Raw genomic sequence first — 24625 nt, 5'->3', positions numbered from 1 at the left:
TTATCAATAATGTTAAGATTTTACCCTATTTATTTTCTCTTTTCTAAGAATATTTTCAAATAGGGTCTTCAACTTATTTAAAGGGTATTTAATTGAATTTCTGAAAAGCATTTAAGCATCATGAAAATAACAGTTTTTCTAGATGTAAAATGTTAAGTTCAATGTACATATTTTATAGCAGTTTAAAATATAATCAACAACTAGAGTTGCTCTATTGAAGTTTTCTGGAAATGTGATACCTTTTTAGTTGACTAACTTATCTGGAAATTATTAGAATTATCTTTGTTGCTGTTATACTTACATTTCATCATAATTTCCCAGCACAGGAAACAAATTGTTCCTTCAATATTATAATATTATACATGTCTCTATTTACTATATTGCATATTGTCAATTTAAGATGAACTTTTTAATGTTTTTTAATATAGCAAAAATTTTTTAATTTTATTTCAAAATATTAAGGGGGTACAATATTTTTGTTATATCAATAACTTTTTTAATGCTGAGTCAGGACTGTAAGTGTCCCCATCACCTGAATCGTGTTCATTATACCCATTAGGTAGGTTTACACTCATTCCCTCTTCCTTCCTGTCTCCTGCCTTACTCCCAATGACTTTTACTCCCCTCTATGCATATGTGTGCCTATCGGTTAATTCCAATTTATTAGAGAGTACATGTAGTGTTCGTTTTCCCATTCTTGAGATACTTCACTTAGAATAATGGTCTCCAATTCCATCCATACACTACAAAGGCATTTATTCATTCTTTTTATAGCTTAGTAGTACTGTACAGCATACCAACATACATATACCACACTTTGTTAAGGTACTCACGAATTGATGGGCATTTGGGTTGACTTAACATCTTGGTAATTATGAGTTGTGCTGCAACAAACATTCAAGAGCAGGTATATTTTTAATAAAATGACTTCTTTTCCTTAGGAAAAGTAGTGGGATTGCTGGATCCACTAGTAGGTCTACTTTTAGTTCTTTGAGAAATCTTCAAACTGTTTTTCATAAAGGTTATACTAACTTGCATTCCCACAACAGTGTATATGCATTCCTTCCTTTCTGTATCCACACTTGCATCTATTGTTTTTGGACTCATTAATAAAAGCCCCATTTGAACTGGACTAAGGTAATATCTCATTGTGGTTTTAATTTGCATTTTCCACATGATCAGTAACATTAAACATTTTTTTCATGTACCTGTTGGCCATTTGTCTATTTTCTTTTGAAAAACTTCTGCTCGTGTCTTTGTCCACTCTTTCATGGGGTTGCTTTTGCTTGCCGATTCATTTGAGTTTTTTGTAAATTGTGAAGATTATCCTTTTATCAGATTCATTCTTTGTGAATATTTTCTCCCATTCTGTAGGTTGTCTATTGCTTGGTTGATTATTACCCTGTCAGCAGTTTTAAATTAATCAAGTCCCACTGATTTAGTTTTGTTGTTGTTATTGCCTTTGGGGTCTCAGCCATAAACTTTTTACTAAGGTCAATATCTTGAAGAGTTTTTCTAACATTTTTTTCTAGAATTCTTATGGTTTTATGCCTTACATTTAGGTCTTTTATCCATCTTGAATTAATTTTTGTGAGTGGTGAGAGAGAGAGAGATCTTGTTTCATTTTTCTTCATGTGGCTATCCAATTATCCATAAACAGGCAAAACAGGACATAAACAGAAGCAAAAACAAAGGTCACGTGACCATCTCAATATATACTGAAAAAGCATTCAACAAAATCTTTCATGATAAAAAACCCTTAACAAACTAGACATTGGAGCAACATATCTCGAAATTATAAAATCCATCTATAATAAAATCACAGCCAAGATCATACCAAATGGAGAAAAGGTGAAAACATTCCCACGAAGAACTGGAATAAGACCAGGGGACCCACTGTCACCACTTCTACTCAGCATAGTACTGGAATTCCTTGCCAGAGGAATCAAACAAGAAAAAGAAATAAAGCGTATCTAAGTAGGGAAAGGGGAGGTCAAACTATCACTTTCACTAATGATATGATCTTAGTCAACAAAAGGCTTCTGGAATTGATAAATAAATTTAGCAAAGTCTCGGGTTACAAAATCAATATACATAAATCAGTAGCATTTCTAAATACCAATAACAGTCAAGCTGAGATTCAAATCACAGACTCTATACTATTCACAATTAGCTACAAGTAAAATAAAATAGCTAGGAATATAGCTAACCAAACAGGCAAAATATCTCCATAAAGAGAATTGTGAAACACTCAGGAAAAAAAAACTACAAATGACACAACAAATGGAAAAATAGATCATGATCATGAATTGGTAGAACACTATTGTTAACATATCAATACTACCCAAAGTAAATTACAGATCCAATGCAATCCTCATCAAAATACCAATGCCATATTTCACATATGCAGAAAAAATTAATTCTATGCTTCGTCTGGAATTAAAAAAGGGCCTGAATAACGTAGGCTGTCTTAAGCAAAGATAACAAATCTGAAGACATCACATTTCTAGACTTCAAACTATACTACAAGGCTATAGTAACCAAAATAGAAAGGTATTGATACATAAATAGAGACATAGACCAATGGAACAGAACAGAGAACAGAGAACCCAGATATAAAACCATCTACATACAGCCAGCTGATTTTTAATAAAGGGGAAAAGAAGCCTTATACAAAGGTTTTCTGACCTGCAGCCTGTAGGCCATATGCTGATTATTTGTGGCCTGTTTTGCTTTTTTGTGTGTGTGCCAGATATCATAAAAAGTGTGCATGGACCTCCTTTTTTTGTTCATCAGTTTTTGTTAGTGTTTGTGTTTTTAATGTGTGGCCCAAGGCAACTCTAATTTTTCTAATTTGTGGTAGAGAATAAAAAAGATTGAATACCCCTGCCCTATATAGTTTTTTTTTTTTTTGGGGGGGGGGGATAGCTTGTTTTGTTTGTTAGTGGTGGTGAATTTTTTTAAATTACATTTGTAAGATCTTTGAAATCAAGATGTGTCTTATAATGGCTAAAATGTTATTATTTGTCAAACTTTATTTCTATGTGTCACATAAAATAATGATGCGTCTTATTATTGATGGCATCAGACTAGATGAAATATGGTAATATTAAATATATATCTTCCTCTCCTAGATTTTGAAGGCCTATGTACTATAGTACTCTTATTCACATGACTTGCGATATATATTTATTCCATAAATTTTAAATTGTCTAATTTAGAGTGGGTGACACATGCATTATAGCATGGAAGCTAGAAAAAATATAAAATGGTGATATAAATTTTACTGGTGAGTTCTACATGAGATCTGTGCATTGTAACAATGTCTATTTCCTAGCTCTGCTATTGTACTATAGTTGTATAAGATGCTACAATTGAGAGAAAAAGAGGACATGGAATCTTTCTGTATTATATTTTGTAATTTCCTGTGAATCCAGAATTATTTTATATATTTTTTAATTAAATCAGAGTTGTGTACATTAATGCAGTGATATCTCATCAAGATTTTAAAATTTCAGATGCAAATACTAAGCATTCAAAATAAAGCCTGCATATATTTGTGGATGAGTTTCACATCTAATTTTGCAAAAACAGCACAGGTTTGTATGTATATGTGTGTGTAAGAGAGTGTTATACCTTACTCCTAAGGTATATTGAATTTTTAAGATATCTCTCTTGAAGTGGCTTTGTATAATTTTGATGATCTTGTTTAATAAGGCATTTAAAAAAAAAAACAAATCTGAATAAAATGTCTACTCTTTAAAGTCTAAGTCAAAGGCTATACACATGGAAGGCTGAAAAATAACCAGCTTTTAATTCTGTCCTTTCAACAATACAACTGCACTTTCAAATGTGCTTTGTTGTTTTCTTTTAATTCACTAAAATTAATCTTATAGATGTAGATGCCAGATTTGCATTAATTAAAACTCTACTGTAGAAGCCAGGCTTAATTGCAATCAAATTTGCTTAATTATGCATGGCGAGAGATTCCCAAACGAGAAAGGTTTTAGTAAGGATTTTGGTTTTTTGCATTGACAAAATAAATTGAAATTGTCATTTTTTGTGTTTTATGTAACACTTGTAAATAATTTGTGGAGCACCTTAAGTCTTCTATGTAAAGCAATGTTATTGCTTAAGTAATTATAACAATCTGCATTTTTCATTGTTAATTGTGGGTGTCAGACTCATTAATTTTAATTTACAGACTGTAATGAAATTAAGAAAATTTTGTGCTGATCTGCTGAAACTTGTCTTACAGGAAGTTGTTTAACACAACTAAAGTTTGAAAAAGTCAAGCCTCGTTTTTGTAATTTGTATTTTAACCAAGACAATCATTACCCACATTTTTCTGTAAAATTTGGCTTTGGTACAAAAAAGCAAACTATGTAAACAATTTTGGTGTTTAAAAATTACTTGATCTTCCAAGTACAGCAATAATTAAACTAAAATTTATATTTAATGTGAAATTACACTTTCTGATTAAAGAAAATCTGCAAACCTTAGAAATAAAGTTTCAATTGTACTTCATCTGTTCTCTATAAGGGATTATGTTGTTGAAAGGAGGAAAAACATTCCAAAAAGGCAGACATAAACAAAAATCAATTTAATCATTCTTTGCTCAATAGATTATTAGTGTATTATTTAATTCACATTTCAATGGGAGTTATTCATAGTGATTTTGTCTCAGATGTCTGTCATATATTCCTAGCTTTACATACTGCAACTGTAATCTTATTTAATTGTTCAAATGTGAATTTAAAACAAAGCAATTCATTTGAAAATTAGTAAACTATACAATCTAAATGAAGGAAGTTAATGACAAAGAACAATGCTAAATCTTTTTTATTTTCATATTAAGACATTGCATTTTGTCCTTATAGCCTTTTTAAACTTTTAACATAATTATTAATATAAAAATATAATAAAATCAGAAAGTATCTTTTATGCTTATTTAGTAGCAAGTCAACTTTGGGGGAAATTAGCTAAAGAGCCTTCACCTCAATTATTATTCATCCAATTAAAAATTCTAAAAACAATTACTATAATTCTGCTTAAAGCCAAGCATGAAAATTTGGTAGTAAAAAACATAATTGTTGAATGTCTCAAAAAGAAAGTGACAAAGCAAAGATTATTCCATAATTAAAGCTAACCTTTAATTACTGGTCTTTTAAAATCAAGTTATTCTGACTAGGTAAAATAAATCATCAGAAGGGTCTTGGCAGTACATCTCTGCATGTAATACTCTACCAAGAGGTATTGATAGTGACTCAAAGTCTTTTCTCTTTATTAACTCAATAGGAAAAATAATAGAAAAAGGGAATATTTAGGATACTACATACATGAATAAATAGGTACCAAGAACCTACAAGAGTCTTCCCATAGTCCATAAACAATGAGAAAAAGACATCATGGTCCAGTGTTTAATGAAATTGATAGTGAAACTCAGAAGAGCACTTTTCCTCCAAGATTTTAGTTTAAGGATTACTTCTGCATGTTATTTACCCTAACATAAGCCTCAAAATTTGTTAATTTTCTGTTTCTTCACAAGAACCTTTGATCCCTGTTCTATTTTTGCCACTCTTAGTCCTAACCAGTTTTCACCAGTCCCTGAGAACCTAGAGATGTCTATTGCCCCAAACACATTTTTCCATGATTTTCTGTGCCAGCCTTTAGGATACCATAAAGAAATTCCTTTATTGAGATGCATTCACAATACCCTATGATAAGCAAGAGTTCATACTCTGTCATCTTTTCAAAGCCCAGGTACAGTTCTATATAAATCCACTAACCAAATTTGTTTTCCAGTGCTCCTTAGTCTTTAGAATAACTTTATCTCGTAATCATACTTTTGTCGGATTCAGGCTTAAACCTTTGTTTTCAGTTTATTCTCTCATTAAGAGATCATATTTTCTTTCATTTTCTTGTCTTCCTTATTACTCTTTGTTCCTAATTCCTACATAGTTTTTCCAGGCATATTTTCTCCCCTTTCTGTCACTTTTTTTGCCCATATCCTGTATTCCATTCTCTGTCCCCATTTCATCCTGTCCTCTCTGCCCCTGGTTTCACCCAGAGATGCTATTATGGTGATTGATTTACACAGTGCAGAACATTCCATAGGTATCATATTGCTATACAACATACACATCCCATACAACTATAAATCTAAAAATAACTAGCAAAAGGAGACGTTTAAGTGGAGAGTTAAAAGTGCTAACAGGGTCAACTGGTACAGTCATTGTGTGGATGGTGGTTTCACTACCTTGGAGACAAATGGCAAGAGCCAGTGGAGCTGGGCATTCATGATGAAATCAGTAATAAATCAGACACAGAGTATAAGCATGAATCAAATTACTATACTCAAATAAGAGCTGGGCACAGACTTGAAAGGAAAATATGTCATTTCCTTCCCTTTCCCACCATCTCACTTCCATCCATCTTTTGTCTCTCTTATTTGATGCCTGTCTTTCTCATTACCACTTCCAAGTTTCCCTGAAGAAGCAAAATTTATACCCTACTCCTGAAATGCTTATTCTTCTTATTAAATGTAATATGATGTGTTAAGATCAGATCCCAGCTCTCTAAAGAATCAGGTGTGTCATGATGAATAAAATCTGTATATCTTAAGAAGTAAAAGCCCTCTCACAATTCAGAAACAGACAACAATATTCCAAAGATAATTTGCAATCTTCAGATGGACTCTAATAGGAGCACTCTATCATTTGCAGGAAGATGTCACTCTTCTGTTCCTAGACTCACATTATTTCAATTGTTCTTTCAATCATTTGGTAACGACCCTCCACTTGGGTGCAGCTGTAAGAGGCTCCATGTTAAACCACTTGTTAGACATGTTCAGCACAACCTCAAACAATGCCATATAAATATTGATTTGTGGGAAACAATTGCACCAGACAGGATGAACTAGCTATTGTTTTAAATGGGCCACTCATTTCAGGCCAGTTCTCAGGTTAATTCCAGACAAGAAAAGGTAAGGCAATAAGTAGATTTTGCCAACTTCAGAGCTTTTTTTTTTTAAGCCCTTAAAATTTTTCTTTTTGTCGTGGGAAAACTTAAGCATATGAAAAAGTAAAGAGAGGGTGGCGCCTGTGGCTCAGTTGGTAAGGTGCCAGCTCCATATACCGAGGGTGGCGGGTTCAAACCCAGCCCCGGCTGAACTGCAAACCAAAAAATAGCTAAATAGCTGGGCGTTGTGGCGGGCGCCTATAGTCCCAGCTACTCGGGAGGCTGAGGCAAGAGAATCGCTTCAGCCCAGGAGTTGGAGATTGCTGTGAGCTGTGTGATGCCACGGCACTCTACCGAGGGCGATAAAGTGAGACTCTGTCTCTACAAAAAAAAAAAAGAAAAGAAAAGAAAGAAAGAAAAAGTAAAGAGAAAAGTGAAATGAACCCCATGTTCCTATCATGCATAGACCCCAATGCACCTTTAGTCAAGTGACACCTATTTTCTCCTTGGTTTTAAAAAGAAGCTTTGTCTTTCAAGTATCAGTGAAATTTTACTACTATGTTGTGTCATTTCTTTTCTTGCTTTTAAATTTCAATAGGTTTAGAGGGTCCAAGTTTTATTGTTATTGTTGTTGTTGTTACATAGATGGATTGTACAATGCTGAAGTCAGGGCTTTCATTATATCTGTCACCAGAATAGTGTCCGTTGTACCCAAACAGGTAGATTTTTATCTCTCACCTCCCCTTTCCAACTTCCCTCCTTTTTAGTTGGCAAAGTTTATCAGACCACCTTATAACCACATATACCCCTCATTTAGCTCCCACTTTTAAGTTGTATTTGTTTTTCCATTCCTGAAATATTTAACTTAGGTTTATATTTAACTAGTGGTCCCCAGTTCCATCCAAGTTCTTGCAAAAGACATTATTTCATTCCTTTTTATTGCTGAAGAGGACTCCATGGTATCTCTATATACCACATTTTCTCTATCCACTCATCAGTTGAGTACCTAGGTAGATTCCAAATCTTTGTAATCATGAATTATCTAATGACAAATAGTTGAGTACAAATGTCTTCTTTCAACAATGACTTCTTTTCATTTGGGTATATACTCAGTAGTGGAATTGCTGGATTGACTGGCAGGTCTCCTTGAATTCTGTGACAAATCTCCACACTGTCTTTTATAGAGGTCATACTAGTTCATATTCTACCAACAGTGTTAGAGACTTTCCTTTTCACCACATCCATGCCAACTTCTACTGCTTTTTTTTACTATTTAACAATGGCCATTCTGACAACTTAAGGTGGTATCTCACCACCTTAGTTAGTGATATTGAACAAACTTTCATGTTTGTTGGCCATTTGTCTATCTCTTCTGAAAAAAATAAATCTGTCAACTATCTGCTATGTACAGAAAACTAAGCTAGCTACTAAAGAAAGCAAAGACCTGGAAAGCCTTAAAGACTGCTGTTAACCAACACTACTTTCTCAGTGCCATCCATGTCCACAGAAAGACCTGATGCCTCTAATTTTAAGCTTATACCTTGTTCCATAGTGCAAATTATGATAGTAAAATAGTGAAAATCTGCAATTCTTAGTTTCTTCTAGTTTTAATAACACAGTTAATTATGTATAACGTTTCCTATCTTCAAAATTTAGATGGTATTTCTTCTACTCTTATTTCCCTTATATTTTTCTTTGTTCTCATGAGATTGTACCCCTTTCATTTTTTTATTTTTCATTTTAGAAAATTTCAAGAATAAATAGGTATATCTATAAACTAATCTTTTCATATATACACTTTAACATTTAAGCCAATTTTACTTTAGACTTGGTACTTAAAGTCAAGAGTGCATTCTGTGTGATAATGTTAAGATTCTTACTGGCAAAAAGAAAAGGACAAAAAAAAATAGACTAGAGAACAGGAATAGGAAAATATTGTGTGTAGTTCTATCAGTTTCTCTATTCTACTACATATGTGATTTTTCTTATGTTAACAAAGCCCTACTCCCAATCTCTATATTTTGGTTAATAATACATTTTTTAATAATATATTTGTAATTGATGGGGAGATGGGGCAAGGAGCAAATACAACTACATGTTCCCCTATATGGTTTCTGCCTTTTTTAGGACAATGTCATCTACAAAACATACTGCCCTTTTACACTGTTTCTAATGAAAATTTTTCTACAACATCTATCTCAGAAATATATAAAGAAGAAATTGTGTATGCATGATATGAAATCACCTGATGCTTAACACTGAAAGTATCTTGACACAATAAGCTGAGAATGACCCACGACTCTATACAAAGCAGTTGAGACTGTTGAGCGATCCACAGAGATTATCTTTTCTCATATTTTGATCTAGTTGTATCCTACTTCATTTGTTTATAAGCCATGGAAACCAACACTAAATAACTTAGGATTATTTATTTTTTTATTTATTTTAACTGACATGTAAAATACTGTTTGCATTTTGGTGTACATCATGATGTTCTGATATATGCATACACTGTAGAATGGCTAAAACAAGGTATTTAACACCTGTGTGCATATTACCTCACATATTTTTTTGTGGTGAGAACACTTAAAAACTATACTCAGTAATTTTAAACATCATTAACCATGGCACAATTACATATAACAAATCCCTCCTTTCTAGCTTAAATTCTGTGTCCTTTGACCATCTCCCCAGGCTACCACCACTCCCGCCAGCCTCTGGCAACCACCATTTTGCTCTCTGAGTCTATGAGTTTTGATATCCCATATGTAAGTTAGATCATAATGTATTCGTTTTTCTATGCTTGGCTTATTTCACATAACTTAATGTCTTTCAGGTTTACCCTTGTTGTCACAAATGATAGGATTTTCTTCTTTGTAAAGGCTGAATAGTATTCCACTCATTATGTATGCCACATTTTCTTTACCCATTCATCTATTGATGAATACTTAGGTTGATTCCATATCTTGGCTATTGCGCTGCAGTGAACATGAGAATAAAGATATTTCTTCAATTTATCAATTTCATCCCCTTTTGATATATACCAAGTAGTGGTATTACTGGATCATATTATAGTTCTATCTTGAGGAGCCTCCATACTCTTTTCTCAAATGGTTATACTAATTTACGCTCCCACCAACAATACACAAGAGTTCTCTTTTGTCCACTTCCTAAGCACCACTTTTTGTCTTTTGTGTTTTTGGCAATAGCCATTCTAACAGCTCTAAGCTGTTATCTCATTGTGGTTTCAAAGTGCATTTCCTTTATGTCAGCAATGTGAGTATTATTTCATATGCCTATTGGTCACCTGTAACTCTTTTTATGAGATTAAGATTCTTTGCCCATTTTAAAATAGAATTATTTGTCTTCCTATTATTGAGCTCCTTAGATATTTTAGATACTAACCCCTCTACTCTATGGTTTACAAAAATATTCTTCCATTCCTAGGTTACTTCTTCACTCAGTTGGTTGTTTATTTTGCTGTAAAAAATTTTTGAGCCCGATGCAATTCCATTTGTTTATTTTTGCTCACGTTGCCTTGTTTTGGGGGGAGTAATCAAAAAAATCACTGCCAAGACCAATGTCATGGAGCTTTACTCCTGTGTTTTCTTCTAGTACTTTTACAGTTACAAGTCTTATATTTATAACTTTAGTCCATTTTGCATTGTTTTTTAAATTGGTATAAGCTAAGGGTGTAATTTCATTATTTTGCATGTGGCTATCCAGTTTTCTTAGTACCCTTCAAAGCAATTTTGGAATTCTTTATCTGGAATGGCCATCAAAGCTGTTGTTGTATTATACTTGATGTCCCGAATATCATCCAAATGGCTTTGTTTAAATATTTCCTTTATCTTTGATTAAATAAAAAAGTCATTGGTGCCAAATCAGGTGAGTAAGGAAGGTGTTTCAATATAGTTATTTGTTTACTGGCTAAAAATTCCTTCGTAGACAGTTTAGTGTGAGCTGGTACATTGTCACGATGCAAGAACCATGAGTTGCTGGCCAAGATTTTCAGTGAAAATTTTTCTAACTTTTTCTCTATTGATGTTTACTTGGTCTGCTTTGCTTCTCATTGTCATGTGATGATTCTGGTGCACAATTTGATTAACCCTTGCAATGTTTTTGTCAGTTCTGTCTGTTACTGGCCACCCTGCCCTCTCTTCATCAGTGACACAATACTTGCTCTCCCCTCAGAAAAACATTCATTTGTACACAGCCATTTTATTCATGGCATTATCCGCATAAACTTGAACTAACGTGTTTCTGATTTCACTTCCACTCTTGGCTGAGTTTAACAAGAAGTTTATGAATGTTTGTTTATTGCTCTAATTCAAGCTTCAACATTCCTGCAACAGCACACAAAAACACACAATCATAATAATGAACACTACTCATTAAGACAGTGCTACATGTTTATATGAACACAACTGTGAGATACTGATATACCAAGGTTATGAAATGTCACCGAGTTGTTCGTGCACTGCTGCCAACTTAAGCACATGGTGGCAAGTTCACAAACTTAATTGTTGAACCTCGTATATGTTCACTCTGTGGAACTCAAGCACAACCATGTAACTTGATTTGGCAAATGAAAAAGAAGAAGAGGGAACTCTGCCCAAACAACTCTGGCGTTGGCCAGGATTCAATTAAGTGTTCTCTCCTACCTTTAAGGGAACCCTAGCCATATATAGCTATATGATCAGGAAGAAGAGAACACAAATGTTAGTGAGCCCCAACATTCTTTGCTATAGCAATAGGCCATCTTGTTAATATCTTTTCCTTTTTTCACATGGGAGTTTATATTATGGGTAAAATATTTGTTGTTTATCCTTGCAGCTCCTTTCCTCCCTTTGACATGCCTTTTTGGGAAAGGATTATACAACCTCATCCTGTTGAATTCAAGCATATCTACGTAGATTGCTTTAGGCAACAAAGTATTAGTAGATGCGACATGTGTTATTTTAAGAACTAGTACATGGTTCAGATACCTCTCTTACCTCTCTGCCTTGAGATAGGTGATGTCCCAGACAAAGTCTGCTCTTTCCATTGAGACCCCAAGGTATAGAGAGCTTGGAGCAAAGGTACACATCTAATCCCCCAAGAACATGTTGTATGAGTTATAAATTGATCTTTGATGCTGGCTGTAAACCCACTTACATTTGGAGGGTTTTTGTTTTGTTTTGTCTTGTTTTGTCGTTAACACAGCATAAGCTGGGAAGTACACTCCATCATTTCCCAGAGTTTATCAGTGGAAAGTCCATGATATGGAAATGAACTGAACTCAAAGAAAATAGTTTGAAATTCTCTTAACAATTGTCTCAACTCACGTACTCATCTTAGGTTCCTAAATGTGTCAGATTTTTCAGATGTCTTTCCATTTTACTTTCCTTAAAATTATATTTCTTTCCTTGCTTTATTTCCTCTCTTTTGGTGTCTAGATCACTAAAAGTGTTCTCTGAGTATTTAAACAAAACTAGAAACTCACTCAGAGAGAGATTAAATATGGCGGCCGAGTAACAGCTTCCCTGCAACTGGGAACAGCGAATGTGGGGAGACAAGACTCCAGGCATCTCTGGCTGGTGGAATCTGCCTATAATCATCCCTTTGAGGATACAGGGAGCCAGAAAGGGACTTCTGGACCCCAAGAGGAGGACAAAAACAGTGGAAAACTGGCAAGACGTTGCATGTGTTCGATCGACCTAATCACGCTGGCAACCATAAGTACAAGCCGCAGTGAGACTGCAAACCGGAAAGGCCTTACCTGTGAACTGTTTCAGTGTTCTTGGACTTGGCACTCAGTTGAACTGCCTTGGGGAGAACTTGAACAGCAGTGTGGAGAACTTTGGGCATTGTCTGGGGCCCCAGACTGAGCCACTGAGCTGGGTGCAGGAAGCCATTGTGAAAGAACTGCCCCAGCAAGTTCCACCCTCAGGGTCTCAGAGCAAGGATTGGGCATGTCAAAGTAACCTACTGACTGAGCAGCTTAAAGGTGGTGACTGAGCTGCCTTACAGCCTTAATCCTTAGGGGCAGAGTGAGGCGGTTTTGGCACACTGGAGCCTTGGGCTTTGCCCTGGGTAGAGTGCCATGACATCACAGCTTATAGCAACCTCAAACTCCTGGGCTTGGTGCCGCCCAGACCTCCATAAGAGCTGTGCAGCAACCCCTGACCGGTGACCCGCACCCACCGGACCTCCACATTCCCTGACCAGGAACTGCGGGAGCCACGCAACCCTGCGTCCTCCCTCCTGTGTCCTCCCAGCTTCCACACTAGCCCATTCATCAGGACAGGGACTCTGGTAGCTGCGTGCCCTTTGGAGCCTCTGCGCAGAGCTCTTCTCCTGGCCAGAGACTGCTGGAGCCTTGGGCTCTCTGTGCCAAAGTCACTAGGCGCCTGGCACTCCCAGAACCGTGCGCACCACCCCCAGCCCTGTTTCTGGATCCGGTGTGTCACAAACCGGAGCTGCTTCCACAACCAGAACTCCCTACCTAGAGCAGCCCCAGAGAAACTACACAGGGTCACTCCCTACAAAGATCCAGCAACAATAGAGTGATCCCGCTGGGGTCTAATCTTGGAAAGACACCTCCCCAACACTGAGGACATCCAGAGGCAACAGTGAAAAACAATCATGAGGCGAAATCAACAGAAAAACTCTGGCAATATGAATAATCAGAGTAGATCAACTCCCCTAAGGATCAATGGGGCAGAAACAGCACAAGACCCCATGCACAAACAAATAGCCAAGATATCAGAAATTGAATTCAAGATCTGGATAGCAAATAAAATCAAATTAGAATTCCAAAAGTTATCTCAAGAATTCAATGGATTCAAAGACCAAATGGCCAAAGATTTCAACACATTGAGACAAGAAGTTGCAGCCCTCAAAGATCTGAGAAACACAGTAGAATCCCTCAGTAACAGAATGGAGCAAGCAGAAGAAAGGATTTCTTACATTGAAGACAAAGCTTTCAAAGACTCCTAAACCCTCAAAGAAGAAGAGAAATGGAGAGCAAAAACAGACCACTCTCTCAGAGAGCTCTCAGATAATTTGAAGAAAACTAATATTTGTCTTATAGGGATCCCTGCAAGTGATGAAGTGGCTTCACAAGGCACAGAGTCTCTTCTCCATGAGATTATGAAGGAGAACTTTCTAGACATGCCAAGAGATTCTGAAATTCAGATAGCAGACAGTTTCAGAACTCCAGCACAACTCAACCCAAATAAGATATTCCCCAGACACATCATAATCAATTTCACTAAAGTTAATATGAAGGAGAAAATTCTGAAAGCTGCCAGACGAAAGAAAACCATTACCTACAAGGGGAAGAATATTAAAATAACTGCAGATCTCTCTGCTGAAACCTTTAAAGCTAGAAGAGGATGGTCATCGACTTTTAATCTCCTAAAACAAAATAACTTTCAACACAGGATCCTGTACCCAGCTAAACTGAGCTTCATTTATGACAGAGAAATTAAATACTTCAATGACATTCACATGTTAAAGAAATTTGCCACAACTAAAACAGCTCTCCAAGACATTCTTAGACCTATCCTCCATAAAGACCAGCGTAATTCTCCACCACAAAAGTAAACCCACCCAAAAAATTTTTGATCAAATTCCAACTTCCCTAGTTGCAAAAGGATTAAAAATGTCCACCAGTCTCTCGAAAGGCTTATCGATACTCTCAATTAATGTGAATGGTTTAAATTGTCCTCTAAAGAGGCATAGGTTGGCAGACTGGATACAAAAACTCAAGCCAGATATCTACTGCATCCAAAAATTGCATCTTACATTAAAAGACAGATATACACTCAAGGTGAAGAGATGGTCATCTAGATTCCAGGCAAATGGAAAGCAGAAAAAAGAAGGTGTTGCAATCCTGTTCGCAGACGCAATAGGCTTTAAACCAACAAAAATAATTAAGGATAAGGATGGACACTTCATATTTGTTAAAGGTAATACTCAATATGATGAGATCTCAATTATTAATATTTATGCACCCAACCACAATGCACCTCAATTTATAAGAAAAACTCTAACAGACATGAGCAACTCGATTTCCTCCACTTCCATAGTAGTTGGAGATTTTAACACCCCTTTAGCAGTCCTGGATAGATCCTCCAAAAAGAAGCTAAGCAAAGAAATTTTAGATTTAAACTCAACCATTCAACATCTGGACTTAACAGACATCTACAAAACATTTCATCCCCCCCAAAACTGAATACACATTCTTCTCATCAGCCCATGGAACATACTCCAAAATTGACCACATCCTAGGCCACAAATCTAACTTCAACAAATTTTAAAAAATTGAAATTATTCCTTGCATCTTCTCAGACCATCATAGAATAAAAGTTGAACTCAATAACAAGAGGAACCTGCATACCCATACAAAAACATGGAAGCTAAACAACCTTATGCTGAAGGATACATGGGTTATAGATGAGATTAAGAAGGAAATCACCAAATTTTTGGAACAAAACAACAATCAAGACACAAATTATCAGAACCTCTGGGATACTGAAAGGAAGTCCTACAAGGGAAATTTATAGCACTTGCAAGCCTTCCTCAAGAAAACGGAAAGAGAGGAAGTCAATAAATTAATGGAACATCAGAAGCAACTGGAGAAAGAAGAACACTTCAACCCCAAACGCAGCAGAAGAAAAGAAATAACCAAAATCAGAGCAGAATTAAATGAAATTGAAAACAAAAGAATTATACAACAGATCAATAAATCCAAAAGCTGGTTTTTTGAAAAGAGCAATAAAATAGATAAACCTTTGGCCAACCTAACCAGGAAAAAGAGTAAAATCTCTAATTTCATCAATCAGAAATGGTAATGATGAAATAACAACAGACCCCTCAGAAATTCAAAAAATCCTTAACAAATACTACAAGAAACTCTACTCTCACAAATATGAAAATCTGAAAGAAATCGACCAATACCTGGAAGCACGCCACCTACCAAGACTTAGCCAGAACAAAGTGGAAATATTGAACAGGCCTATATCAAGTTCTGAAATAGCATCAACTATACAAAATCTCCCCAAAAGAAAAGCCCAGGACCAGATGGCTTTACATCAGAATTCTACCAAACATTTAAAGAAGAAACCTCTTCCAAAATATACAAAAAGAAGGAATATTACCCAGCACATTCTACAAAGCAAACATCACCTTGATCCCCAAACGAGGGAAAGACCCAACAAGAAAAGAAAATTATAAACCAATATCACTAATGAATATAGATGCTAAAATACTCAATAAGATCCTAACAAACAGAATCCAACAACACATCAAAAAAATTATACACCATGACCAAGTCAGATTTATCCCAGGGTCTCAAGGATGGTTCAACATACGTAAATCTATAAATGTAATTCAACACATAAACAAACTTAAAAATAAAGACCATATGATTCTTTCAATTGATGCAGAAAAAGCTTTTGATAATATCCAGCATCTCTTCATGATCAGAGCACTTAAGAAAATTGGTATAGAAGGGACATTTCTTAACTAATAGAGGCCATCTACAGCAAACCCACAGCAAATATCGTATTGAATGGAGTAAAATTGAAATCATTTCCACTTAGATCAGGAACCAGGTAAGGTTGCCCATTGTCTCCATTGCTCTTTAACATTGTAATGGAAGTTTTAGCCATTGCAATTAGGAAAGAAAAGGCGATCAAGGGTATCCACATAGGGTCAGAAAAGATAAAACTTTCACTCTTCGCAGATTATATGATCGTGTATCTGGAAAACACTAGGGATTCTACTACAAAACTTTTAGAAGTGATCAAGGAATATAGCAATGTCTCGGGCTACAAAATGAACACCCATAAATCTGTAGCCTTTGTATATACCAACAATAACCAAGCCGAACAAACAGTCAAGGACTCTATTCCTTTCACAGTAGTGCCAAAGAAGATGAAATATTTGGGAGTATACCTAACAAAGGACGTGAAAGATCTCTACAAAGAGAACTATGAGACTCTAAGAAAAGAAATAGCCGAAGATGTTAACAGATGGAAAAACATACCATGCTCATGGCTGGGAAGAATCAACATTGTTAAAATGTCCATACTGCCCAAAGCAATATATAATTTTAATGCAATTCCTATTAAAGCTCCATTGTCATACTTTAAAGATCTTGAAAAAATAATACTTCATTTTATATGGAATCAGAAAAAACCTCAAATAGCCAAAACATTACTGAGCAATAAAAACAAAGCAGGAGGAATCACGCTACCAGACCTGAGACTGTACTATAAATCGATAGTGATCAAAACAGCATGGTACTGGCACAAAAGCAGAGAAGTAGATGTCTGGAACAGAATAGAGAATCAAGAGATGGATCCAGCTATTTACCATTATTTGATCTTTGACAAGCCAGTTAAAAACATTCAGTGGGGAAAAGATTCCCTATTTAACAAATGGTGCTGGGTGAACTGGCTGGCAACCTGTAGAAGATTGAAACTGGACCCACACCTTTCACCATTAACTAAGATAGACTCTCACTGGATAAAAGATTTAAACTTAAGACATGAAACTATAAAAATACTAGAAGAAAGTGCAGGGAAAACTCTTGAAGGAATCGGCCTCGGTGAATATTTTATGAGGAGGACTCCCCAGGCAATTGAAGCAGTATCAAAAATACACTACTAGGACCTGATCAAACTAAAAAGCTTCTGCACAGCCAAGAACATAGTGAGTAAAGCAAGCGGACAACCCTCAGAATGGGAGAAAATATTTGCAGGTTATACCTCCAATAAAGGTCTAATAACCAGAATCCACAGAGAACTCAAACATATTAACAAGAAAAGAACACGTGACCCCATCTCAGGGTGGGCAAGGGACTTGAAGAGAAACTTCTCTAAAGAAGACCAACGCAAGATCTACAAACACATGAAAAAAAGCTCATCATCCTTAAACATCAGAGAAAGGCAAATCAAAACTACTCTGAGATATCACCTCACCCCATTAAGAGTAGCCCACATAACAAAATCCCAAAACCAGAAATGTTGGCATGGATGTGGAGGAAAGGGCACACTTCTACACTGCTGGTGGGAATGCCCACTAATACGTTCCTTCTGGAAGGATTTCTGGAGAACACTTAGAGACCTAAAAATACACCTGCCATTCGATCCTATAATTCCTTTACTAGGTTTATACCCAGAAGACCAAAAGTCACAATATAACAAAGACATCTTCCTTCTGGAGGGATGTCTGGAGAACACTTAGAGACCTAAAAATACACCTGCCATTCAATCCTATAATTCCTTTACGAGGTTTATACCCAGAAGACCAAAAGTCACAATATAACAAAGACATCTGTACCAGAATGTTTATTGCAGCCCAATTCATAATTGCTAAGTCATGGAAGAAGCCCAAGTGCCCATCGACCCACGAATGGACTAGCAAATTGTGGTACATGTATACCATGGAATACTATGCAGCCTTAAAGAAAGATGGAGACTTTACCTCCTTCATGTTTACATGGATGGAGCTGGAACATATTCTTCTTAGCAAAGTATCTCAGGAATGGAAGAAAATGTATCCAGTGTACTCAGCCCTACTATGAAGCTAAATTATAGCTTTCACATGAAGACTATAACCCAACTATAGCACAAGACTATGGGGAAAGGGCCAAGGAAGGGTAAGGGAGGGGGGAGGTTTTGGTGGAGGGAAGATAATGGGTGGGGCCACATCTATGGTGCATCTTAGAATGGGTACAGGCGATTGCACTAATGTACACAGCTATGATTTAACAATAAAAAAAAAACTAGAAACTCAAATTTACAAATTAGATATTTCTTCCTCTGGAATCACTTAACTATTCTAACATTCTTAAACATCAGAGAAACAAAAACATCAACATCATGATTTGAATGACAGGCCATTCCAAGAAATAAAATTAAATGGCAAGGTATTTAAAGGGTTAATTCTGATTTGATGGTGTGCTGAAGTTAGCTCATATCAGCTCACTGAGTTTACTGTTTATTTTTCAGAAGTGTGAGCAGTTATTAAACACAGCCATTATTTAAAATGAAATTACATTCATTTATAATTAAATAAATTATATTTAAAACAAACTTAATAAATATTTGAAATTTAAAATATTTTAATAATTTCACTGGATTGGGCGGCGCCTGTGGCTCAGTCGGTGAGGCGCCGGCCCCATGTACCGAGGGTGGTGGGTTCAAACCCAGCCCCGGCCAAACTGCAACCAAAAATAGCCAGGCGTTGTGGCGGGCGCCTGTAGTCCCAGCTACTCGGGAGGCTGAGGCAAGAGAATCGCTTGAGCCCAGGAGTTGGAGGTTGCTGTGAGCTGTGTGAGGCCACAGCACTCTACCGAGGGCCATAAGGTGGGACTCTGTCTCTACAAAAAAAAAAAATAATAATAATAATTTCACTGGATTTTACATTTATGAATTTTCTTGGGGTTATTTGTCTATATAGCGGAGATAGTATATAATAATATGCTATGATGCATCTTTTAGCTCTGCATTTAGTTATTTCATGTTGATGGTCTGAAATCATGTATCATGAAGGAATTTACACCACAGAAATTGACACACTTTACAAATCAGGGCTTTTTTTTTTTTTTTAACTTTTACCACCTTTCCACTGTATACAATTGTTCTTCCATATACACACGTATAGGAGGTTGGTTCCAGGACCTACAAGAAATCCAAATTTGAGAATGTTCAAGTCCCTTATATAATATATCCACTGGTTCCCCACCCATGAATTAAACTAAACTTGGGTGTAATATATGCACAGGGACCCTCTGTATGTTTCCTGAGTTGATTAAATCAGTGTACAAAAAAAACCTGTGGATTTTGAGGGCTGACTATGTACTCCTACAAAGGTATACAGATTTTCAGTCTAAAACTAAGCAAAGTTCGAGGAGCTATTTTTAGAAAAAGATATAGTCTTAGCTTTCAGGAGATCATTTCTACATCTCCAGCCATTTTCTCTTTTAAAAATATGTCTGATTTTATGGTAACACTCTGATATAAGAACTAAACAATAGTAAATTACAGATAAGTCTGTTAGAACTATTCACTCTCAATAAAAGAGATCAGCAGAAAATAAAGAGAAATAAAATTTTAGTAGGCTAATAAGATGGTTAAATCTTCTGACAAGGCTAATTCATTTGTAATAATGACAAGGATCTGTACTACTGGAGAGGACACAGCTTTATTATATAGGAAAGTGTTTACATATATCCATTGCTGTAATTTCAATTTTTGCAAAAAGCTAAAGCTTTTACAAGCTAATTATCTTCCTTATCTTCATATTCTAGCTAATTAGTAAATATAAAATGTCTATTTTAAAACAGGATCTAGGACACAACAAAAAAATTTTAAAAAGTTAGATCAAGCTTGGCTGAATGGCCAGAAAAATTAAAAATTTAGTTTAACTCTCCTGGGATTTCTATATGTATGTCTATATGTCTAAGATCTGGTTTATTAGACATAACTGATTGAAAAGATAAAATATCTGAAAATTAAGCCTCAAATAACATAAAATAAGGAAGCATTTTTTTAAATCAGAAAAAGTCTATCAAGTAACTTAATTCGACATTAAAAATATTAAGGTGTTAGACTTGCTTGCACTTAAAATTAATGCTCAGAGACAGAACAGTTACTCCCTAAACTTGACATTAATAAATATGCTTATTAATGGACTCTGGGGTAAAAAAAAAAAAAAGTTGTAAGAGGGAGAAAATCATAGATAAATAATAAAATTAAAGAGACAAGTATGGGTTTTGCAGATGGATATAGACATTCAGAGCAGAAAGAGAGAGAGTAGGAAAGAAACATATTGCAAAGAATATTCTTAGTCTATGGGCAGAACAGTGGGTTGTCTCTCTGCTCTCTAAGTTCAGCTACATTAGTATAAAAGCTGCTTAAAGGGAATTTTTCTTTTTTTCACAGTGCCTAGGAGAGTGTCCTACATGTTGGTAACACCTCACAATGTGTCACCTAATTAGTTAATGTTTACCCTGGAAACATCTGAGGCTCTTCTTTAACTAAATCAAACCAGAAAAGCCAAACCAGTGGAAATGCACATCCCAGCCTTGATTATCTGGGACCACCACAGTCTTGGGCATCTAGTGGACCCCAACCTGTAACAGTGGCCAGCAAGGGAGACAGCGCTGAGGAAAGAAACAGAAACTTACACCAAACTTAATGTATAGAACCAGCAGCCTGCAAGGGCATACACTGTTTCATGTGCCTGGTGGCAGCATGAGAATAGTACAGTACCTGTCCTGCTTCCTGGAATCTTTTTATTGGGTACAAAACAGAGTATACGTGCAAGAATGAACAGCAGTCAGTAGTCAGCAGTCAAGGTTAAGTATGAGGGAGGGGGGATCACAGCCCCCAGGAAGGTTAGGTGAAGGGTAAGCAAGGACATAGGGTAATGGAACACTTGAAGAAGCCAGATAACAGAGCAAGCAGAACAGAGGGAGAGCAAGTGACATCTCCTTAGACAAACATCTCAGCTTCTCTAGTCTAAGCTAATAGTTGATGGTTTCATCTTCCTGCACTGCTGATTTCCCCATGCAGTGATAGTCACATAGACATTCCCCTGACTTGGCACCTTATCCTGAGTTGGAAGGTCCATAAGGAATTCAGCCTGTCTGCCTCTCACAACACAGTATATCCATTTTAAATACTTGTGAAAAGAATTATCTACCCCAAGAGAATAAACCAAAAGTCAGGAGAGAACTGGCCAAGGATAAAATGTCTTACAGATATACCTGACAACTGCACTATATGGTATGACAGCTGTAATATATTTTGTCTTTTGTTTTTAATGCTGGCTTGGTCCAATTTTGAGGCCCTGGCTATAAGAGGGTCCTTTTTGAGTAGCTGAGTAAATCCACACTCCGCTCCTTCCTTCATGGGGCTCTCACACTACCAGGACCAGGTATTGAACAACCACAGAGAATCCCCAGGCTCTGGAGCCTGAGAAATTATTTAAATTAATCAACCCATAGGTAGATCAAGAAAGCTTAATAACCCCACTCTACCTGCTATACATAAGCTGTCCCTGCACCCCTCCAGCTTGCCATTACCTATCCCCACATGCAAATTTCCCGTTTCTGCTTGGAAGCCTTTTGTCATTTGAATCTGTAACAAAAAGTTCTACCTTTTGTCTAAAGCAGTGGTTTTCAACCTATGGGTCATGACCCACAGGAACTGTATTAAAGGACCACAGCATTAGGAAGGTTGAGAACCACTGGTCTAAAGTATCACTGTGTTGTACTCTAGCACCAAAAGAATCTTCAAACCATATAAAGCAATTACCACATTCAGATAGAAAAAAAAAGCTAAGATAAAGAAATTGAACCAGTAGCCATGACTGCACTATATATACATACTGTGTATATATGTATATGTATGTATTGTTACCAATATAAAATAATTTGGGCTTTTACAACCAGAGTAATTAAGAAAAGGCTTGGCAAGCCCTATCCATTGATATTGCCTCTAGTGCTGTTCTCCCCATGTAGCCACCAGTCAGGAGAGAGATGCTCCAAAATGAATAACTGACCAATTTTGAGTGACAGCAGGCTATAAAATTGCCCAGAACTCTGCTGGCTGTTACTATGACTACTGAAACCTATCTTTAATCTCCTCAAACCCATATTAGTCTTCTAACATTTTGAGTGTCAAAGAAGCATTTTGGTTTATGCTATGAGCTAGACATAGAGATCCATTAGCAATGGTGAAGAGGCTCAACTATTATTTTTAAAAATCCCTTAATCTCCCTGAGCTTTAGTTCTTCATCTGTAAAACCTGAATAATGGTCCCTCGGTCATTAGATTAATAGAGATGACAAATGTTCAGCAATTAGTCTAATTCTTGAAACAATAATTCTTAATTCGTGGTAGCCAGACTTTCAAAATAAAAATTCTGCTACTAAAGGTTGCTTAATCCTTCAAGTTATCTTTTATATCAACTTCCTCCAATTTAGGGTCGTGCCCCTTATTTGACCAAATCCTTTTGCCCTCCTCAGGCGATGTGGAATGCACTCCAATGATTCTTTTCTTCCAATTGTTCTGCAAACCACTTCCTGTTAGGATGTTAAGGAAATACTGATACCTACTGCTTCAAGTTCAGACTCCTCTTCCTCATTCTCAAGATTTCATATTCTTAGAGCTTTCCACCCCTAATTCTCTTAGCTATATCTTTAACTAATTTTTACCCAGTCATTGAAACATGCTTCTACTAATTAAAGCAACCTAGCTCCCACTTCCTACATCCCCCTGAATGGGTCATTATTAGTCTCACCACTATGCTTTTTTCCCCCTGTTTTACAACTCCATCCTAGAATCCCCTTTAAAGAAAAGTCTTCCTTAGTGTTCAAGGCCAATGAAATTACATGCCTCCCATATGGCTTTCGTCTCCCCAAGGTTATCGCCACTTCAATTTACTTTTCCCTGCCTTCTGTATACTTGTATCACATTTTCTTGATACTGTACAGTCTGGAAACTTGTTTTATACCCTCAAGAAAATTATAAACATTATTAAGGCACAAATTATATCATTCATTTCTTTTGCTGGCTTAGCACTTGGCACTGGAAGTGTTCAGTAAAAATATGATTGCCTGAAAATAACAAGCTTAAAATAAAAGCTGGCATTTATTGAGGATTAGCTTTGTGTCTCGCACATGCCCTTTACATTTTATCATTACCCAAAAAAGCTGTTGCAGTGATTATGAATTACTGCCATTTAGATGTGAAGAATCTGTGGTGTAGTGACATTCAGTCATGTGCCCCAGGCTACAGCATCACTCAGTCAACAACTATTTACAGAGAGTCTTCCTCTTTCTCTTCATTTCTCCTCCATCTATACAAAAGTTGTTTAGACATATTAGTCCTCCCTCTCTCTTTTGAAGACTCCCAAATTCATTCTCATCCCCTAGCTTTTATACTCTTGATTTCTTTTCCTAGAAAGGATCGTGGCCCTATTCTCATCATGGCCCTTTCCAGAGCCCCTGAGGTACAGTGGTCCCCAGTCACTCCCCTCCACATCATTCTATTTAATCTTCTTTATAACACTGATAAAGATCTGACATTATCTGTGATTGTTTACTAACTATACATAACCTAAACCTTGCCATCATGCAACTCTGTATATCACATTTAAACTAGGCTAAGGAAAGGCTTGTTCTCTACAGTGAAGGTGTACTTCTTGAAATTATGAACCTAAGTCATAGAAGGACTTTATAACATCTTTTTTATAATTAAAAAAATTTATTGACTCTTTATTTGTTCTGTTGTGTGCCTTTAAACATTTTTCCTATTTTCAATCAAAATACAAAATAAAATTCTTTAAATGGATAAAAATCATTATAAACCACATGAAATAGGCAAAAAACGGTATATTATTGGCAATTTTATATGGTTCAACCAAAGAGAATAGCTTTAGAGACTGGTAATCTCTAGACCCCAGTTACAATTTTCTACACATTAGATGGCTGTCCTCTGAATTATCAGACTTGGAAGGAAAATACCCTCTATAACAGTTTATTTTCTTGAACAGAGAGAAGGTGTTCTCTATATCACTCAAAATAAAAGTCGTGTGCCAAAGAGAATTCTGATTTACCTTGGCTACGCTTTACAGAAACATATGTTGTGAAATAGTTAAAC

The sequence above is a fragment of the Nycticebus coucang genome, chromosome 15 (assembly GCF_027406575.1).
Source record: "Nycticebus coucang isolate mNycCou1 chromosome 15, mNycCou1.pri, whole genome shotgun sequence".
NCBI classification, from domain to species: Eukaryota; Metazoa; Chordata; class Mammalia; order Primates; family Lorisidae; genus Nycticebus; species Nycticebus coucang.
The sequence above is the reverse complement of the archived record's forward strand: the minus strand, read 5'-3'. Positions refer to the sequence as shown.